Source organism: Cajanus cajan, chromosome 4 (genome assembly GCF_000230855.2).
Source record: "Cajanus cajan strain Asha chromosome 4, NIPB_CcT2T_4, whole genome shotgun sequence".
NCBI lineage: Eukaryota > Viridiplantae > Streptophyta > Magnoliopsida > Fabales > Fabaceae > Cajanus > Cajanus cajan.
Window position 1 is genome coordinate 62,456,280 of NC_138520.1, and position 20,315 is coordinate 62,476,594.

Genomic DNA, 20,315 nt, shown 5'->3' on the forward strand with positions numbered 1-20,315 from the left:
TTGATTTAAATAATTTATATAATATATTTTTAATTTAAAATTATATATTAATTATATATAAGTTAATGTGATTTAAATAGTTTATATGGTTGCTCTATCAATATTATATTGACTAAAAATTTTTTGGGACTTATTTAAGACATTGTATGAATTTTATTAAAAATTATAATTATGAAATATATGTGTAATGAATAATTTTTTTAAAAAAATTAATAGTGACCGGTCATACAATTTAAATAGTGAGTCATTGATTCAACTCCTAACTCACTAATTCAATACCTTGATTAATTTGATCACTGGTATGATTTTTAAAATTTATAGGTTTTGGAACTAATGTAGAATGTGCTATGCATTCTATGTTGCCTGAATCTACATTGGTTGTAGAATTGATGTAAATTATCCAAATGAGCTAATGTAGAATATTCCTCTTATGGTGGTGCCTTCTGTTTTTAGTTGTTTTTATCCATAGAAATTACATGGATGACAACAAAGTTTGAACCTAAAATTTTGTGTGTACTATCTCAATCTCCTTTTATACATAAGTGAGAACAAATTAAGAAAAAAATATTTTTTATAAATAGAAATTAATTTATAAATAAGTTAAAAACCTAATTTTTTAGATAAGTTAATTTTTTTACTAGTTCTAGCTCTATAAAAGAAGAAGACCTAATTAGAGTGAAGATATGAAGTGCTACAAATAGTGGCCGAAAATCAGGAAGGGGTGATACTTTTGGGATTTGTTGGAAACCCATTTGTGTGTAGAGTTAGGATTGCCTTTAAGTTGAAGGGAGTCAAATACAAATATATGGAAGAAAATTTGGGAAACAAGAATGAGTTGCTAGCTCTTAAAATACAACTCAGTTCACAAGAACGTTCTAGTGTTTGTTTACAATGAGAAGCCCATAACAAAGTCCCCTGTCATTTTTGAATATATCGATGACACGTGGAAAAACAACCCTATTGACTTGGGCACTTCCTTAACAAATTTTTGTATCTATCTCATGCCTTTAATAGTGACTCATTTGCCTCTTATTGAAATTTGTTGATAATCATCTTATATTGCTTGACTTTCTCGGGAGGAAAGTATTTCTCTAGAAATTTATTGGCTAGATTAGGGATGGCAAAAATACCTGTACCGGCGGGTATCTACGGGTAAAACCTGCTACAGATAATAAATAGATAGGCTAATTGGGTACCTGCAGATAATGGGGACGGATAATTTTTTACCCGTTTATAAACGGGGTGGGGGCGGGTGTGATGATATCCATACTCGCAGATACCCGTTTAATAATATTTCTTAAATATCCTAATTATTCTTGTACCACATAACTCTAAAACTACACTCTATCATCTTATTTTCTTACAAAAGTGAGGTTGATGAAGTTACCAACATGTGTTAAGCATGTTATAAAATTATGTTGGATGTAATTTGATTAATTTTCTATCTTTGATTAGACCAATAAGATTTATGTATTTTAAGTTGTTTACTTTCGTTTGGAATTATGAGATTGAATAATTGTAACATGAGACTTTCACTTACTTATGAGATTGATGTATTTTAAGTTATTGATTATTTTACATTTTTATTATTATTTTAACAAAATTAACATTAAATATAAGTTCAAAATTAACATTGATTTTTTTTTAATATTTCAATGACATTAAATATAAACTTAAAATCATTTGTAATATAATTTTTTTAATTTCTTAAAAAATTTATAAATATCCATGGATATCTGTGGGTATTCAATAAATTCATGGATATCCGCTTAATGGATACCCGCACGGATATGGGGTGGGTATAGGACCAATTTTCATCTAGCAAGGCGGGGACATGTTTACTATTACCCGCCCCTATGGGACCCTATTGTCATCCCTAGGCTAGATCCTCTCATGAAGTGAAATTGTTAAGTAGAAAAGGTTGCAGCCAATAACTCACTCTCCTAGAGAATGAAAAGGGAAACATTGTTAGTAGGATGGTGCCATCTAGAACACCCTGATATTACATAGTGTTATAAATCATGATAAACTCAATAGATGTGTACGAGGGTCTTCGTTGTTGGCTCTAGAGAATTGGTTCCCCCTTATCAAGTTAAGCAATGCCAGCTTAATCTTAAACCAAATTGTTGTAGCCATAGGTCTCGCAATGTTGTAGAACTTTTGAAGACCACAATGTGCCATGTGGTCAGCTATTGTCCCCCTCTTTGGTGGTAGAGGAGGAGGAAGAGGACATTGTGCTCCTTCTCCTACCATTAGTTCAGATGCTAAGGTATCTAGACTTGTTTGTTGTTGTCTCTTTCATAGAGGGTTGTTTCTTTTGCAAGTTCTTTTAATAATCTCTAGATCATAGTATAGGTCTACAACTGTAGTTTCATTTCACGTAAACAAAATTCAGGCTAAAAAAAAAGTTATATCTAATCAAAATTAAAATAAAATTGACTTAATTTAAAAATTACCAAAATTAAGAAAAAAAACTAAAAATCAAATTTATCATATTATAATTAAACAATTATAGGACGCAAGTCCCCGACAACAACACCATTTACTTGTTATGCATTTGACAAGTATACCAATTTTTGTAGGTAGTAAATTGAACAAAAGTCTAACATATCAAATCCACATGGACTTAAGTTATAATTGTCTAATTAAAGTTTGGTACTAAACAAATGAGCTAAAGAAAATTAAGAAATGTTTAACATGAAATACAAGCAATTTGTAAATTGATGGATATAAGAAGTATGCAATATAAACTAAGAATAATTTGAATTTATAATATGAGAAAAAGAGAAATTGATTCACTAATTTTCCCTATGTAAAATCCTCTTAAATTTTTATTCAATATTAGAAATTATATAGTTAATTCAATAACCCATAAATATATTTAAACTTTAATTTCTTAGGCAAGAAATTTTAAATTGTTTAAGGAAAATCTCAATTCTTTGATAATTTTAATTTGTTAAACAACTTGCATTAAGGTCATGGACCAAAAATTGATTGATAACGCTTATCCTATTATTAGAAATAAGTGTTATTAGTGTTTTACCAAGGTAGTAATTTAAAAGGGTTTTCCAACCTTAAAAATGATATAAAATCATGCATAGTTTGATTAGGCCACAACAAACATTAAGTATAAAATAAAACAATTAACTGAATAAAGACTTTTATTAAATAAAAACACAAAGAAACTACATAAGTATAGTAGCTACCTCAATCTCCAACAGTAGAAACTTAGTCACTCATGGCTAAGAGTTACAATAAAGAAAAGAGCTTTGAGTGATTCGTAACTACAAAAATGCTTCCACATGAAATCCTCTCTAATCTCTTTAAAATTATGCTCGTAAAAAGTCAAGTACAAAGACCTCCTAAGACCTTATTTGAAAACATTTTGAATAGGTTTTTTGTTCATGTACACTCACGTAAGGCACCCACGGGGTTTGCTTAAGCGAGCTGGTTTGATCCTTATAGAGGTATTCTTTGACTTGAGTCACTCAAAGCGCCCATATGATCGTTCTAAGAGAATTTTACTCGCTTAGAATGATAGTGCCATCTTTAGGGGATGCTCTCTAACTTGGCTCACTTCAAGCTAGGTTTTGGTCGCTTTGAGTGAATTTCACTCACTCAAAGCGAATACTCTACTCACTTAAGTGAGCTACCTTGATCTTCCAAGTGTAGTCTCTAACTTAACTCGCTCAAAGCAAGATGTTGGGTGCTTAAAGTGAATTTGTCTCACTAAGAGCGCATCCAATTGAACGGTGGTTTCCATTTGAGATTTGTAACTTCTAAATTATATTCTCCTTATATCATATTTAAACAAAGAAAAATATTAAAAATATATAATATTAAATAATTATATCCTAAAATAAAATTAAGTCTTGACTAAGATTTTGAAGCATATATAAGATATATTTAATAATTACCTAAATTAAATAAAATTGTATACATATTTGACAATTACCATCCATCTTGCCTTCATATCTTACCAAAGAGCCTTAGCTCAAAGGGGTGAGCATGACCCAACCCCTCGCTAATTTGTCTCAAAGATGTTGATTTGAATGAGCTTAGACTTTAAAATTGAGTTTCATTTATAGGATGGGTCTAGGCTACATTTTGGGGTTTTCCAACTTAGTTTAATATATAATTTTCTCTTATAAAGAATATGCTTTATTGAATTATTGTGTATTAATAATTAAATTTATTTAGTTATTTATATTTTTAATAACATGATATAATAAAATTAAGTTTTTCACTTCTTTTAATTTAAAAGTAAGTTATATATAATGTTAAAATTAATATAGTGTATTAAAGTTTGGTTGACTCGACCTTGTCTCATATATTTTTGAGCCTTGATTAGGTTGGAATAAGTTTGGACAAGGATGGACTTGACCCATGTTCAACTCTATTGTTGTGTCTAAAATGCGTTTAAGGACAAATGTATCTTATTGCAATAGTAGCAATAGTTAAAGTTTAGATATCAAACTCAGGAGCAATAACCAACTTAATTGTTATTTTTGACAGTTTGAAGAAACAAAATTTGATTGAGAGAAGATTAATTTCAAAATTGAAACAAAATATTAAAAATTTGCTATTATAATTTAGAGTAAAAACCTTAGAGTTGTTATTGTTCCTTATCCCCCCAAAGATAAAATTTATAAATTAATTAGTAATGTCGTCAATTTTACTTTTAAAATTGTTGACAATCATATGATTTCAAGAATTTAACAACCTTTATTTTAAGAAAACTCCAAATTGACTATAAGAGATATTTTAAAACTAAAGTATAAACAAGCATAAGCAAATTAATAATTTAATTCAATTGAAAATTAAGAAAATATATAGTTTGATTATATGTAAATTTTCATAATTCAATTATTTTAAGATTCTATCAATTAAAAATGTTTGATCATGCACTTTCAATCAACTGGAATAAGAATTTAAAACACTGAATAGTTTTACAATTAACGAAAATAATTCATGAATTTATCATTAAGGGTTCACTAGAAACAATTACATCACAATCCTAATTAAAGTATAAGAACTAGCCACACATATTGCTGGAATCCATTAAACAAAGAAAAATAATTAACCATGAAAGGAAGAATCCTTCTCCAATAGTTTGGCCTTTAGCCTCTTATAGAACCTCAATAATGAATAAGAAAAAAAAAAGAAAATAGAGATAAAGACTAGATGGTTATAATATGTTCTCGACGTACTTATTTATAGTAAAAAATCAGGACAAATTTTTCAGCACGACCATACATCCCAGCAAGCATGACCATGCATCTCAGCAAACACAACCATGCTTAATAACTTGGTGTGCTTCATTAAGGTAAGAAACACGTGTGTTTATGGGTAAGCACAACGTGCTTCATCAATTGGTGAAAACATGCTTTAAAGTGAAGGGATACTCTAAAGGAAGCACGACCATGCATATTATAGCACCATCGTGCTTAATAACATGGTCATGTATCTAGTCATACTTTTATTTAGCATGGTCGTGCATCAATCAAGCAGGTTGTACATGTCTTCAACCCTCACATTTAGTCGATTTTTTCCTTTAATTGCAATAATTTCATTCTTTTTGTATTTGTCCTATTTGCTACGCACTTAATAAAAGAAGTGAAATATTATTAAAGATTTAACATTAAATTGAAACAAAATAACAATAAATATAAGATTATTATGCAACATTTTGATGATTTAACACCTACTAACTTGTTTTTGGTACAAATTTATTGATGACAAGGTAACCCTACAATTCATAGTTTTTTGGCTTTTGTAATTTGGATCTAGGAGTTTATAAAGTTACAATGAAAGCTTCCATTAAACATATATTAAGGTTAATATAGTTTTATTTGAAAATCTTAGGGGAAATAATAATTTTGAAAATTTGGGTTTCATATAATTCATGTAACTCACTTCATTGAATAGAAGGGTAAATCTTTTTGTTCAAATTTGGTCATTGTTTGAGCATTAGAACAACGTGTAATTCATGTACCGAATTGATTTGGATAGATTAGGTCAAAGCCTTTTGTTGTTTAGTTTTAGTAGGCAAAAATACTAATTTGGTCCCTTATAATATTTTAAATTTTTAATTTAGTCTCATCTTAATTTTTTGTTTCAATTTGGTCCCCAATAAGTTAAATCACTGCAATGTCGGACCTTCTGTCCAAATTTCTTAAACGGAGTTAATTGTTGGTCACGTGAATGTCACGTAGATGCATAGGTGGCAATGTCTCATGTCTTCCTCCTCCTCCTCCTTTAATGCATCTGGAACGGCCCGTTCTAGATGCAAAATTAATATACAAATAATGTAACCAGAACGGGTCGTTCTGGTCCCAGAATACGCCAACCATGGACGAGCAATGCTTATAGTTCATGCCCGTGATTCTAAATCACGAATGTAAATTGTTCAAGGCAAAAAAAGTCCAAGGTACAAAACATTTCAAACACTGAATTTGGTAATATTGTCAATTGGGAATTGATAACTTCAATTGCTAAACATTTGGGCTATACACTATTTCTGGACCAATTGCAGGATATAGAAACTCCTGGAAGTATTAATTATAATACTTGTTATGTAATGCAGTGTATCACTAAGGACACTAAGGACAATGGTGGCATGTTTTATTTCATTGTTAGTCAAACTGGAGTGAATCACTTACTACCAAATCGAAACTATACAGTCAAGGATGAAACGACATGGTTTTATTTCCCTCCTCAGTAATTTATTTGAACTTTCTTATTATATGTTATGTTATAAATTTTTGTTTGTAGTCTCTGAACCATATTTCACTCTTTGAATTTATGTTATATTATGAATTTTTGTTTTCAATCTCTGAACCACATTGCTGTATTTTGTTGAACATACGCTGGCTTTCTAGAACGGCTCGTTCTGGTTTCAGAACGAACCATTCTGCTTGCACTCGTTGTGTGTTAAATACTGCATCTGGAACGGTCCATTCCAGATGCAAAATTAATAGACAAATAGTGCAACCAGAACGGGCTGTTCTGGTTTCAGAACGGACCGTTCCAGATGCATTAAAGAAGGAGGAGAAGGAGGACATGAGACCTTGCCAGCTATGCATCTACGTGGCATCCACATGACCAACAGTTAACTCCGTTTAAGAAATTTAGACGGAAGGTCCGACATTACAGTGATTTAACTTATTGGGGACCAAATTGAAACAAAAAATTAAGATAGGACTAAATTAAAAATTAAAATATTATAAGGAATCAAATTAGTATTTTTGCCATTTTAGTAAATTACACTAAAATTTCTTATGCTTCTGAGATCGTACACGCATCATTTTTTTTTATAGCGTTTACATATACCTAAATGTATCCAATTTTTTAAAATAATTAAAAAATAGTGCAATGATAAGAAAAAATAGGAGGGTGCGTAATTTCACGAAACCCAGATGAATGTGTATGTAACTCAGTCTTATTGTCTCGGTTGAAATTTTGTGACGTCTAACCTAATAATTACTTTAATTTGCAAAATCAGTGTCAGGGTTAATGGGAAAGAGCGTGAAAAGAGTGTGGAGGAATATCATTGGGGGCTTTTGAGATTCTGGAGAATGAACTGAAGGAGAAGAAGTTCTTTGGAGAAGAGTTAGGGTTTGTGGACATAGCTGCTGTGTTCATTGCTTATTGGATCCCAATTGTTGAAGAAGTGGCAGGGCTGAAAATGTTCACAAGTGACAAATTTCCCAAACTCTATATATGAATGGAGCCAAGAAGTTAACCACCCAGTTATCAAAGAAACTTCATGCTTCAAAATCTAAATAGATTAATTTATGGATAATTGTTTGAAACTACTTGTCAAATTGATACTTATATATATGCAATGTAACCTGGGATATTTCAAAATAAAATAATAAAAAATCTCATGATCTTAATTTTCTTCATTTTCGCGACTTTATTAATAACAGAAAACAATTGTTTTTGTATTTCTCTTATATTTTACGCTTATGTAAAACTCTCTTTATAAATTTACACATAATTTCTCGTATTTATAATATAAATATAAATATTTTACCTTCTATTTCTTCAAGGTGTAAATTGGTGATATATCAATTTCGTTTGATTATAAATAAGTTCAATCCACTAAAGGATAATTTTTTAAATTTATTTAAAAATGAAATTCAGTTAAATATATTTTTTAAATAATAAGATCTTAACATTAAAATGAGGACATGATCATTAAATTCTAAATACTTATAAATAACTGAACGATTTTATTAAAATTAAATTTTCAAAAAAGAGCTTGACTTCATTTTCTTAAATTAATTATCTAAAATGTGTAGAGAAACAGTAACGTGCACCGAAATTGATTACAATTGAGCTTATAATTATTGAGTGGGAAGGTGTGGCGTAAAACTAAGGAGAAAAAGTGGATGCTATGAAGACGAATAGACAGAAAAATAGAGGATGAAGAAGACAAGCTAGAAAATGAAAGAGAAGAAAACAGAAAAGAAAAGACAGAAATGGAAAAGAAAAAGAAAAAGAAAAAGATGGAATCGAAAAAAGTGAGCATAAGTATCATATAGTTGGATAAGTTTCTTTACTCTATTAATTAAGACTTACATTAAATCCACAATTTATGTGTTAAGATTTTGATTCCTTTTGTGTGAACTTAATTCCTTAGAGATAGGATGGTATGAAAATCTTGAGAGAGAAAAAAAATCATAGTTCCCTTTAATCTTATTTTAACCTAAACTCCTTGTTAAAAAAAATAAAATAAAGTGAGATAAAGTTATTTTCTAGCCAAACGGAGAGATGATACTCCTTCCATTTCTTGATAAATCACGTTTTAGGGTTTTTATAAAATATTAAGTAAAATGATAAATAGTTAAGTTTGATTTGAATAATTTTATTAAAATATCATTAATATTATACTTTTTTAGTGTTAATTAATTTAATTTTTTATATAATAATATATAAAAAATGTTACTATATATATAATATTTGTAAATATAAATATATTCAACATATACATACACACAATTTTAATATATGATTTAACAACATATATTATGTGTTATTATAGTATATACATATATATTTTAATAATATATCAATACATATTATATTTTATATATATATATATATATAATACAAATAAAAGTAGTTTTAGTCACAAATATTGTGTCATTATAATGTATGTAAATATAAGATAATTTTTTAAAATTTACATTAATTATTTATTTAGAGTAACATTAGAATAGAAAATTATTACTTTATGAAAAAATTAGATATATCATTTAATATAAAATAAATAATATTGAAATATTACTTATCTTAAAATAAAGAGAATAATAATTAATTTATACCATTCATTACGAAAGAATTCTCACACAAACTATTTATATTTGATTAAAAATCAAATAAAAATAGAAAATACACTATATGCTAATGCTGTAAATTACAACCAAAACTATTGTATATATTAATATTTACAATAATTAATTTAATGATAATAATAATAATAATAATGTTTAATTGATTAATATTATAAAAGTTTTTGAGAAAATATAATATGTACTAATAATGCAAAGTATTAAGTACCCAAAAAAAATTACAAAAACATGTAACAAAAAAGTATTTTTTTTTAATACTTTCACTTAATAATAAATTAACTATCACGCATTTTTTATTTTGTTGACTCAATAGTAACCTCCGTAAAAATGATACTAAAGAATCTCTAATTATTTAACTCAAATGATTAAACTCACAAAACTGACATTTTAAAAGAAGGATGCTATGTATTCTGAAAAAACGGACGAATCATCCTCTAAATAAATAATAAATTAATATTTATTAAAAAATTTAATATATAATATTCATTATGTGTCGATTAATTTTTCAGATGATTATATTAGAAAAATCTAGCATTTTTCTTTTAAAATGTTAGGTTAAAATACTAATTTAGTCCCTTATAATATTTTTTTGTTTCAATTTAGTCCTACTTTAATTTTTGATTTCAATTTGGTCCCTAATAATTTAAATTACTGCAATATCGGACTTCCGTCCAAATTATTTAAACAGAGTTTACTGTTGGTCACGTGGATGTCAAGTGGATGTCACATAGATGCATAGATGGATGCCAAATTTCTTTAATGCAACTGGAACCAGAGCGGCCCGTTCTGGTTGCACATGTTGTGTGTTAATTTTGCATCTGGAAAGGCCATTTCCAAATGCAAAATTAACACGCCACGAGTGTAGCAGAATGGGTCGTTCTGGTTTTAGAATGGGCCATTTTGGATTCAGAACAGCCTGTTCTGGTTGCACATGTGGTGTGTTAATTTACATCTGGTTCAAAACAGGCTATTCCAGAACGCCAACCACATACGTACATTCAACAAAATGCCGCAATGTAGTTCAAAAATTGAAAAAAAAAATCATAATATAACATAAATTCAAAGATAGAAATATGGTTTAAAGACTGAAAACAAAAATTCATAACATAACATATACTAAGAAAGTTCAAAGAAATTACTGAGAAAGGAAATCATCTAGATAACGTTGAACGTGCCAATAATACATCTTATCCACCATATAACACTAAATGTGTAACGACTCGACATGGTCTCTACACTTAATGGAATTCGCACTAAAATTTTGTAAATTAAGATAAATAATAAAATTGGATAACTCATAAATACAAAACATGAAGAAATATATATATATATATATATATATATATATATATATCTATATGAAAAATAAAGTTTTTAAGTATTAGTATTTATACAGTTATCCAAAACTACTATCTCCTAGTGCCGGTCAAGCACAAAATTGTTACCCAAGGTGGTAACTCTGACACTAGGTACCAAAAAAATCCACTTCTAGCAGCAACCTCAGGGAACAGCTCCAACCTAGTCCTGATCTGCTCCCATACACCGTATGATCATAGCAGTCCATCCACATGGAAACAGAAGGGTAAGCTAGAATTCTATAAACAACCATACAAGTATAGGAAACACTATACTAATCATTCATCCAATCATCATCACAAATAACCATACTATTCAACATAAAAACACAACTCATTCATACAACTTAGAAGCAACTTTAATACAACAACAACAATATACAACCTAATATTTAAACACATTGTCACGCATATACAATGGGGAGATCTCCAACAACTGAGATTGAGCAGTCTAGGTGGCATAAACCCTACCGAATCCAGCGTTTGACCTATCTTAACTAGGTCAGGTATAGAACAGCTTTAGGAACTCTCAAGAGAACCAGGTATAGGCAACAATAGTTGATTTCTCAGGTGTGCCACTTAGACTCGGAGGTCCAGTACTACTGTCAGGACAGAAGAGTTTGGGTATGAGCCTACCACGGCCTTGGCTAGCTTCACCAATCCTCATGTGGAGTTAGCCCACCCACTGTCCTCCATGTACCACGCACCCTCCAGTATCTAGTCAAAGACTACATCTCTAACTAGATACCTTACTCAAATTGGTCATTCAACCATGACATGGATCGACTATTTCCATTTCGCCACACAGTACTAAGGGATTCAACTTTAAAACAACTTTCAACTTTAAAATAACTTTCCACTTATCACCTTAGTACTATGTATCTCAACATAAGACATATATCTTCACCATATGTCCCCAACTTTTCAACTTTACAACAAATGGCATATTAACAACTTCACAGCAATAGACAACTTACAACTTTAAGCAACTTACAATAATAGGCAACTCATACAATTTAAACAACTTTTACAACAATATACTACTTCAACTTATGCATATCAACCCATTAATAATTCAACAATAAACAACATAAAACAACTTAGTTTCACAATGTATAACAACTTTAACAACATCATATATTATAAACACTCAACATATGAACAACTTAAGCTAACAGCTACTGGATCCACAAATAACATCTTAACCATTTTCAAATAAAACAATGCATGAAGCTTCCCTAACTCTCCTAAAATTAAACAATCTATATTCTAGCTTTCCTCACCTGAAGATTGGCTCAGATAGCCAAAAAAAACTGAACAAAAGTGGAATTTCCCTTCTAGGCTCAACTCGAAACTTCAATCCACCCAAATCAAGCTTTCTAATATGAATTTCAAGAAATGACAGAAGGCATTAGTGGTCTAGAGAAGAAAAGGATTCATACAGAGAAATTTGGGAGAGAAAAGAGCTCACTGACCCAGAGACCTTCTCTCTAAAACTTCTATCTAAAACTCACGTTCTCCTGAAGGCCCCTAAACCCTATTTATAGATTTTTTGGCTCGGAACGGCCCGTTCTGAACTCCCAAATCATGCACAAAACCCACACCCAGAACGGTCCGTTCTAAAATCAGAACGACCCGTTCTGGGACTCATCCAGAACGGCCCGTTCTCCTTCCGAAACGGCCCGTACTTCCTCCGGAACGACTCGTTCTCCTTCTGGAATGGCCCGTTCTCCTTCCAAAATGGCCCGTTTCGGAATTTGGAACAGCCCGTTCTAGGACCGTTCCCAACCTAGAAATTTAGGCTAATTTAATAGCTTGGAACGGCCCGTTCCAGATTGGGAACGGCCCGTTCTGGGCTACTAAATCAGCCAAAAATATTTTTTTCAAACGTTACAATACTCCCCAACAATTAGGAATTTTCGTCCCCGAAAATAGGCTTACCTGAAAAGAGAAATGAATATTGTGCCTTGAACTGACTCCCTACTTTCCAAGTTGCCTCACCAGTAGCTGCATCCCAAAGAATCTTCACCAAGCTAATGGACTTGCCACGAAGCTCTTTCAACTTGTGATCAATTACAGCTACCAGTCTCTTTTCGTAAGTTAAGTTCTCTCTAACTTGCACCTCATCCAACTCTATCACGTGACTCGGGTCTCTGATGTACTTCCTCAACTGTGAAACATGAAACACATCATGCAGGTTGGACAAAACCGGAGGTAACGCCAACTGATAAGCTACCGGACCTACACGACGAAGGATCTGATAAGGACCAATGAATTTCGGTGTAAGTTTCTTGGCCCTTATAGCCCTTGCCACTCCAGTACTGGGTGTCACCCTAAGAAACACGTGCTCTCCCTCTTCAAACTCTAGAGGTCTCCTCCTCTTATCAACATAAGACTTTTGTCGACTCTGAGTAGCTCTCAACCTCTCCTGAATCTGTCTCACCATCTCAGTAGTCTGAAGAACTAACTCTGGACCAACCACTACTGACTCACCCTCCTGATACCAACATAAAGGAGTCCTACACCTCCTACCATATAAAGCCTCAAAAGGTGTCATGCCAATACTCGCATGATAATTGTTATTGTAGGTAAACTCTACTAATGGCAACACCTCCTCCCAGCTACCCAGATGATCCAACACACAAGCTCTCAGAAGATCCTCTAGTGACTGAATTATTCTCTCCGACTGACTATCTGTATGTGGATGATAGGCGGAACTCAACCTCAACCTCATTCCCAACGCCTGATGTAGAGTCTGCCAAAACCTTGAAGTAAACCTTGGATCTCTGTCAGAAATAATACTGGAAGGCACTCCATGCAACCGTACTATCTCTCGAATATACAACTGTGCAAGCCTCTCCAAGGACCACCTCTTGTTGACAAGAAGAAAGTGCGCACACTTTGTCAACCTATCAACAATCACCCAGATAGAGTCACTGTTCCTTGTTCCTAGCTATCTTAGGCAATCCAACCACAAAGTCCATAGTGACACTATCCCACTTCCACTCAAGAATCTCCATCAACTATAAAACCCCTCCGGGCCTCTGATGCTTAATCTTCGCCTTCTGACAAGTCAGACAAGCGGCTACAAACTCTGTTATCTCCTTCTTCATACCAGGCCACCAGAAATTTTTCTTGATGTCTTGATACATCTTAGTCATACCAGGATGTATGCTAAGACAACTCATGTGTCCCTCCTCTAGAACAGCTCTCCTCAACTCTGAATCACAAGGCAGACAAATCCGACCTCTGAATCTCAGAATCCCATCAGTACCAAGCTCAAAACCAGCTGCCCTCTCAGTACCAAGCAATCCCAAAATCCTCAACAAATCTAGGTCCTGTAACTGTTTAGTTCCCACCTGTTTCAAGAACTCATTAGTTATGGTGATCATACCACAACTAATGTGATCCTGAACAACCTCCACCTCTAATCTCAAATCTCTGAACTGCTCAATCAGCTCCAACTCCCTAATCATCATAGCCGACATGTGAAGGGATTTCCTACTCAATGCATCTGCTACCACATTTGCCTTTCCAAGATGATACATCAACTGAAAATCGAAGTCCTTTATAAATTCCATCCACCTCCTCTGTCTCATATTCAGCTCCTTCTGATCAAACAAATATGTCAAACTCTTGTGGTCACTGAATACACTGAATCTCGCACCATACAGATAGTGTCTCCACAACTTCAAGGCAAAAACCACAGCTGCAAGCTCCAAATCATGAGTAGGATAATTCCTTTCATGGTTCTTAAGTTGCCTCGAAGCGTATGCCACTACTCTCCCTCCCTGCATCAACACACAACCTAACCCCTGGTGAGAAGTATCATAGAACACATCAAAAGGCTCATCAGTGTCAGGTAACACCAAAACTGGAAAAGTAGTCAACCGTCTCTTTAACTCTTGAAAACTCTGCTCACAAGCGTCCGTCCAAACAAAAGGTTGATCTTTTCGAGTCAATTGAGTCAAAGGCATTACTATTCGAGAAAAACCCTCAATGAATCTCCGATAGTAACCCACCAACCAAACAAAACTCCTAATCTCTGTAGCAGTCCTCGGACGCTCCCACTGAATCACAGCCTCCACCTTGGCTGGGTCCACTGCAATCCCCTCTGCCGATATCACATGCCCCCAAAATTTCACCTCAGACAACCAAAACTCACACTTGGACAGTTTGGCATATAACTGTTTCTCCCTCAACACCTCCAAAACCGACCTCAAATGCTCATGATGATCCTCCAATGATTTAGAATACACCAAAATATCATCAATGAAGACCACCACAAATCTGTCTAAAAACGGTCTGAAAATCCTGTGCATGTAATCCATGAACACTGCTGGGGCATTAGTGACACCAAAAGGCATCACCACATACTCATAGTGACCATACCTAGTCCTGAAAGCAGTCTTTGGCATGTCACTCTCCTTCACCCTGATCTGGTGGTATCCAGATCTCAAATCAATCTTTGAAAATATTGAAGCTTCCCTCAGCTGATCCATCAAATCATCAATCATCGGAAGTGGATAGTTATTCTTTATCATTAATTTATTCAGCTACCGATAATCAACACACAAACGGGCCCCACCATCCTTCTTGTTCACTAATAGTACCGGAGCACCCCAAGGAGAAACATTGGGCCTCACCATCTGTTTCTCCAACAAATACTCAACTTGTTTCTTCAGCTGTACCAACTCAGCTGGAGCCATCCTATAAGGAGCCACTGATACCGGTCCTGCACCAGGTACTAGATCAATGCTAAACTCAACATCACGCATAGGTGGCAATCCTGGCACATCATCTGGAAACACCTCAGGAAATTCACTGACAATCTCAATCCCAGTGATAGCTCTCTCTGTCTCAATGCTCAAAGTTGCAAACAACATGAAGCACTCAGCTCCATCTCTCATCAACTGCTCAGCCTGACCCGCTGATACTAAGACCTCATCCTCCAACTAAGGAAATACCAACTCTCTCCGAGCACAATCTATAAGGATGTGATGGGCAGATAACCAATCCATCCCTAAGATTATGTCGATATCCACCATGGGCAACACAATCAGGTTCACTCGGAACCTCCTACCAAACACCTCTATCGGGCAACCCACACACACCTTTGACGTAACTACAGAAACTGAAGCCGGAGTAGACACAGACAAATCAACATGCAATGCAGACATTGATAAACCCAATCTCCCCACACAATCAGCAGATATAAATGAGTGTGTACCACCAGAATCAAACAAGATATAAACCTCTGTACCTGCAGCTCTACCCTTCCCCTTCACCAAGGCTGGTGAGGTGGAAGCCTCTGCTCCTGACAAAGCAAAAACTCGCCCTGCTGCTCTAGGTCACTCCACCCTCTGAGAATCTACAGACTGACTTGCCCCAACTGGGCAATCCTTGTAACAGCCCAGCAACCCGCATGAGGATATTGTCCGCTTTGGCCCACGGCCTCACGGCTTTGTTCTCGGGAATGGCCAACACCACCCCAAAACGCGTCCTCAAGAGTAAGGTATCCACACCCATATATATGGCATGCTTCGTTCACCTTACTAGCCGATGTGGGACTTCACAATCCACCCCCCCTGTTCAAGTAAGGTCGTACCTCTGTATCCTTGAGATCTAAGGAGACAGGAACCTACGTCTGGTTGATGAACCACGACCGTGTGATCAGAGCGTGATTAACTGTCTGATGTGTTCCTCTAGGGGGAGCTTCATCTGCGACTGTAGAGGACGCGTTTTGGGGTGGTGTTGGCCATTCCCGAGAACAAAGCCGTGAGGCCGTGGGCCAAAGCGGACAATATCCTCATGCGGGTTGCTGGGCTGTTACATTATTGTGAAGTCCCACATCGGCTAGTAAGGTGAACGAAGCATGCCATATATATGGGTGTGGATACCTTACTCTTGAGGACGCGTTTTGGGGTGGTGTTGGCCATTCCCGAGAACAAAGCCGTGAGGCCGTGGGCCAAAGCGGACAATATCCTCATGCGGGTTGCTGGGCTGTTACATTTGGTATCAGAGCGTGATTAACTGTCTGATGTGTTCCTCTAGGGGGAGCTTCATCTGCGACTGTAGAGGACGCGTTTTGGGGTGGTGTTGGCCATTCCCGAGAACAAAGCCGTGAGGCCGTGGGCCAAAGCGGACAATATCCTCATGCGGGTTGCTGGGCTGTTACATTTGGTATCAGAGCCGGGACCCGGGCCGGTGTGCCAGCGAGGGCGCTGGACTCCCTTGAGGGGGGGTGGATTGTGAAGTCCCACATCGGCTAGTAAGGTGAACGAAGCATGCCATATATATGGGTGTGGATACCTTACTCTTGAGGACGCGTTTTGGGGTGGTGTTGGCCATTCCCGAGAACAAAGCCGTGAGGCCGTGGGCCAAAGCGGACAATATCCTCATGCGGGTTGCTGGGCTGTTACATTTGGTATCAGAGCGTGATTAACTGTCTGATGTGTTCCTCTAGGGGGAGCTTCATCTGCGACTGTAGAGGACGCGTTTTGGGGTGGTGTTGGCCATTCCCGAGAACAAAGCCGTGAGGCCGTGGGCCAAAGCGGACAATATCCTCATGCGGGTTGCTGGGCTGTTACATTAAATGTAACAGCCCAGCAACCCGCATGAGGATATTGTCCGCTTTGGCCCACGGCCTCACGGCTTTGTTCTCGGGAATGGCCAACACCACCCCAAAACGCGTCCTCAAGAGTAAGGTATCCACACCCATATATATGGCATGCTTCGTTCACCTTACTAGCCGATGTGGGACTTCACAATCCACCCCCCCTCAAGGGAGTCCAGCGCCCTCGCTGGCACACCGGCCCGGGTCCAGGCTCTGATACCAAATGTAACAGCCCAGCAACCCGCATGAGGATATTGTCCGCTTTGGCCCACGGCCTCACGGCTTTGTTCTCGGGAATGGCCAACACCACCCCAAAACGCGTCCTCAAGAGTAAGGTATCCACACCCATATATATGGCATGCTTCGTTCACCTTACTAGCCGATGTGGGACTTCACAATCCACCCCCCCTCAAGGGAGTCCAGCGCCCTCGCTGGCACACCGGCCCGAAACCAGGCTCTGATACCAAATGTAACAGCCCAGCAACCCGCATGAGGATATTGTCCGCTTTGGCCCACGGCCTCACGGCTTTGTTCTCGGGAATGGCCAACACCACCCCAAAACGCGTCCTCAAGAGTAAGGTATCCACACCCATATATATGGCATGCTTCGTTCACCTTACTAGCCGATGTGGGACTTCACAATCCTTGGCCAGATGGCCAAACTTACTGCATCTAAAACACCTGGGTTGTGTAGAAGGGTAGTCTCTGATAATATGTGGTCCACCACACCGATAACATCGAATGGCATGAACTCCACCCTGAGGAGTAGTAGGACGAGGTCCCCTACTAACAGCTCCTCTCTGAGACTGTACAGGTCTATCATAGGGTCCCCTCTACTGGCCTCCCTTCCTCGACCCAGATGATCCCTCCTGAACTCTAGCAGCCTTACCACTGCTACCTCCACCCTCTGATCTCTCAACAGTCTTTGCCTTCTCAACCAAGGTAGGAAACTCCACTATGGACATAGGGACTATGACCCTCTTCAGCTCATGCCTCAATCCCTCTGCAAACTTTCTACATCTCCAAGCCTCAGATATGGCCTGAGAGTAGAAACGAGCTAAATGCTCAAACCTCATAGCATACTCAGAAACAGACAAGCTCCCCTGATGTAGTCTCATAAACTATGACTCCTTAGCGTATCTAACGTTGTCCCGGAAATACTTTTCCAAAAAGACCCTCCTGAAACAATCCCAATCAACAAGCACACCTCTGCTCTCTAACATCTGCCTGGTGCCTCTCCACCAGTACTCAGCCTCACCCACTAGCATGTAAACTGCATAAGCCAATTTTCTCTCATCAGAAGATCCCAAAACACTGAAGATCTTCTCTATCTCCCTCAACCACTGATCTGCCACATCAGGATCTGAATCCCCCTTGGACTGAGGAGGCTGACATCTCCTGAACTCTGCTAAATCTCTTCCATCCTGAGAGACCACCAGTCTAGCTGCCTCAGCTGCAGCTTTACTTGCCTCCATCTGAGCAAAGTGAGCACTCTGCTACTGCATCGCCATGGCTATCATCCCCATAGCCCTAGCAATCTGGTCATACTGGGGTCTTGCCATACTACAAGAATTCAAACATCCTATTAGTAACATAATACCCCCACAAATCACCAAAGGCTAGCATATATCAGAGATATGACACAACGGAAACCCAGAAGGATCACTCCCCATAGAGTATCCTAAAAGACTCGACCGACTCTGATACCATAAAAGTGTAACGACCCGACATGGTCTCTACACTTAATAGAATTCGCACTAAAATTTTGTAAATTAAGATAAATAATAAAATTGGATAACTCATAAATACAAAACATGAAGAAATATATATATATATATATATATATATATCTATATGAACAATAAAGATTTTAAGTATTAGTATTTATACAGTTATCCAAAACTACTATCTTCTAGTGTCGGTCAAGCACAAAATTGTTACCCAAGGTGGTAACTCTGACACTAGGTACCAAAAAAATCCACTTCTAGTAGCAAACTCAGGGAACAGCTCCAACCTAGTCCTGATCTGCTCCCATACACCGTATGATCATAGCAGTCCATCCACATGGAAACAGAAGGGTAAGCTAGAATTCTATAAACAACCATACAAGTATAGGAAACACTATACTAATCATTCATCCAATCATCATCACAAATAACCATGCTATTCAACATAAAAACACAACTCATTCATACAACTTAGAAGCAACTTTAATACAACAACAACAATATACAACCTAATATTTAAACACATTGTCATGCATATACAACGGGGAGATCTCCAACAACTGAGGTTGAGCAGTCTAGATGGCATAAACCCTACCGAATCCAGCGTTTGACCTATCTCAACTAGGTCAGGTATAGAAAAGCTTTAGGAACTCCGAAGAGAACCAGGTATAGACAACAATAGTTGATTTCTCAGGTGTGCCACTTAGACTCGGAGGTCCAGTACTACTGTCAGGACAGAAGGGTTTGGGTATGAGCCTACCACGGTCTTGGCTAGCTTCACCAATCCTCATGTGGAGTTAGCCCACCCACTGTCCTCCAAGTACCACGCTCCCTCCAGTATCTAGTCAAAGACTACATCTCTAACTAGATACCTTACTCAAATTGGTCATTCAACCATGACATGGATCGACTATTTCCATGTCGCCACACAGTACTAAGGGATTCAACTTTAAAATAACTTTCAACTTTAAAATAACTTTCAACTTTAAAATAACTTTCCACTTATCACCTTAGTACTATGTATCTCAACATAGGACATATATCTTCACCATATGTCCCCAACTTTTCAACTTTACAATAAATGGCATATTAACAACTTCACAACAATAGACAACTTACAACTTTAAGCAACCACAATAGGCAACTCATATAATTTAAACAACTTTTACAACAATATACTACTTCAACTTATGCATATCAACCCATTAATAATTCAACAATAAACAACATAAAACAACTTAGTTTCCCAATGTATAAC

The 20,315-nt window shown here is 36.1% G+C and overlaps 1 pseudogene; it reads left to right on the forward strand.

Moving 5' to 3' along the window:
* Window positions 1–347: 347 nt before the first annotated feature.
* LOC109791470 (putative glutathione S-transferase) lies at window positions 348–7,784 on the forward strand (annotated as a pseudogene).
* The last annotated feature ends 12,531 nt before the right edge of the window (window positions 7,785–20,315 follow it).